The sequence below is a fragment of the Platalea leucorodia genome, assembly GCF_965183815.1.
Source record: "Platalea leucorodia genome assembly, contig: HAP1_HAP1_SCAFFOLD_54, whole genome shotgun sequence".
NCBI classification, from domain to species: Eukaryota; Metazoa; Chordata; class Aves; order Pelecaniformes; family Threskiornithidae; genus Platalea; species Platalea leucorodia.
The window spans coordinates 414,254-416,970 of NW_028121453.1; the positions used below are offsets into that span (position 1 = coordinate 414,254).

Consider the following 2,717-nt stretch of genomic DNA (forward strand, 5'->3'; position numbering starts at 1 on the left):
TCTGCCTCCATCAGCCCCACTGCCCAGGACAATGTGACAGTCCTGGCCCTGGGCCTCCTCAGGCAGCTCCTGCATCTCTCCAGGCTCCCCTCCCTGTTCCTCCTGGGTCTCCACTGACTCCCATGGCATTGCAGAGACCTTGTTCATGGATACATTTATTTAGTGCTTTACTTTTCGGGACTTCACCATTGAGGGTGTTTCACCTTCTGAGCCTCCATTCATTCCAGCCCCAGGGCACATGGTGAGTCCCCATCCTCTCCTCTCCTCACCCCTCCAAACTCATTTCCAGAGAGTCTGGTATATGCCATCACTCCTGTCATACATGAAGAAACCTGAGGAGAGAATGGGAGCTCATGGGCCATCTCCTCTCCCATTGGACACCAAAAAGAGAGCTTTTAAATCCAGAGCATTTGGCTCAGTGGAATGAAATAGTAACATGACCTTTAACTCCTAAAACATTGAGAACACGAGGAGAACAGACAGCTTAAAAGACAAATTCCTTGGATATTATCTTGGAAATACCTTTGGAGGAAGAGCCCGGCCTTCAGGCACTGGACCTGGGAGATCCCATTTTACTGAAGAGCTGCTATCTGACAGGCCACATCTGATACAGTATGGTACAAGGGCCAGACACAATAACATCAAGCCTCAAGATAAGTAGTACAAACCCACAAAATTCTCTATACTTTGGATTATCACAAGAGGAAAAGGCAGACTGGTGGACTAAGATAAACTGTGGGAAATGTGCATAGAAAGGGAGGCAGGTTATTGTCTGTGAGATAGCGCCCATTGGGCCAGTTTAGATAGGGCATCCTTGAGCTCCTCGTTCCTCATGCTGTAGATGAGGGGGTTCACTGCTGGAGGCACCACTGAGTACAGAAATGATACCACCAGATTTAGAACTGGGGAGGAAATGGAGGGGGGTTTCAGATAGGCAAACACTGCCGTGCTGATAAAGAGGGAGACCACGGCCAGGTGAGGGAGGCACGTGGAAAAGGCTTTGTGCTGTCCCTGCTCAGAGGGGATCCTCAGCACGGCCCTGAAGATCTGCACATAGGACACCACAAGGAAAACAAAACAACCAAATCCAAACCAGGCACTAACCACAAGAAGCCCAACTTCCCTGAGGTAGGCATCTGAGCAGGAGAGCTTGAGGATCTGGGGGATTTCACAGAAGAACTGGTCCAGGACATTGCCTCGGCAGAGGGGGAGGGAAAATGTATCAGCCGTGTGCAGCAGAGCATAGAGAAACCCAGTGCCCCAGGCAGCTGCTGCCATGTGGACACAAGCTCTGCTGCCCAGCAGGGTCCCGTAGTGCAGGGGTTTGCAGATGGCCACGTAACGGTCGTAGGCCATAACAGTGAGAAGACAGAATTCTCCTCCAATGAAGAAGAGAAAGAAAAAGAGCTGTGCAGCACATCCCAAGTAGGAGATGGCCCTGGTGTCTCAGAGGGAACTGGCCATGGCTTTGGGCACAGTGGTGGAGATGGAGGCCAGGTCCATGAGGGAGAAGTTGAGGAGAAAGAAGTACATGGGGGTGTGGAGGCGGTGGTCACAGGCTACAGCGGTGATGATGAGGCCATTGCCCAGGAAGGCAGCCAGGTAGATGGCCAGGAAGAGCCAGAAGTGCAAGAGCTGCAGCTCCCGCGTGTCTGCCAATGCCAGGAGAAGGAACTCGTTCATGGAGTTGCGATTGGACATCTGCTGCTTCTGGGCATGGAAACTGCCAAAGGAGAGAAAAGAGAAAAATTCAGAGAATCTTCTCGGAGCCACATTTCATTCATTCTTTGTGAACTACCTAAGGGTGCTTTTCTTTCCTGGGGGGGGCTGTTATGCAGCTGGGAGGCTTCAGCTGTGGTTTGTGCTGGCTGAGTGTGCTGTGCAGAGCCATGCCCTCTCCCCAGGGGCTCCTGAAGGGTCAGCCCTGCTTTCCAGCAATGACCCATGGAGGCAGCAACAGCCCAGGAGGACCGGGAGTGTCACAGGTTGGTCAGCTTCACCTCAGCCCCTGGGAAGGTGACAGGGCAAATGCTCTTGCACTTGAAGGACAAGAAAAGGATTGCTGAACCCATGTGGGAGGGGAAAGAAGGGCATGCTGTGTACCTGGACTTTTGCAAGTCCTTGCATGTGGTTTCCCGTGGTCTCCCTAGAGCGGATTGTTGACATCTGGACTGAAGAAGTGGATGATGCGGTGGGTGGGAAGTTGGCTGGATGATCAGGAACAAATCTGTCAGTGGTACAAAGTCCTCCAAGGAGCCAGATACTAGCAGCATCCCTCGGGGATCAGCAAAATTTCTTAAAAAATCATGAAAAGCTGGAAATTAAGACTTTTTCAGCTATTACATAGATTTCTTTTTCTGAACTCCTTCCAGTACAGACTGGGACCAGTCCCAGTACACACTGGAACCCTCTCAGTACAGACTGACCCCCCTCCAAGCAGAACCTGGGTCCATTTAACCACTCCCAGTAAAGACTGGGCCCTGTCACATTATAAACTGGATCCTGTTAACCCCTCATGGTACAGAATGGACCCTGTCTGAGTCCAAACTGGTTCTCTTTAACCCCTCCCAGTACAGACTGGGCCCTGTCCCAGTACAAACCTGGTCACTTTACCTCTCCCAGTACAGACTGGGCCCCCTCCCAGTACAAAGTGGATCCTTCAAACACCTCCCAGTAGAGAATGGGGCCTCTCCCAGTGCAAACTGGACACATATAAT

The 2,717-nt window shown here is 51.5% G+C and overlaps 1 pseudogene across 1 annotated transcript; it reads right to left on the reverse strand.

Moving 5' to 3' along the window:
- Nucleotides 1-765: 765 nt before the first annotated feature.
- On the reverse strand, nucleotides 766-1,701 carry LOC309603327 (olfactory receptor 14C36-like; annotated as a pseudogene). Its single transcript has one exon. The product of its transcript is annotated as an olfactory receptor 14C36-like (transcript).
- Between the last annotated feature and the right edge of the window lie 1,016 nt (nucleotides 1,702-2,717).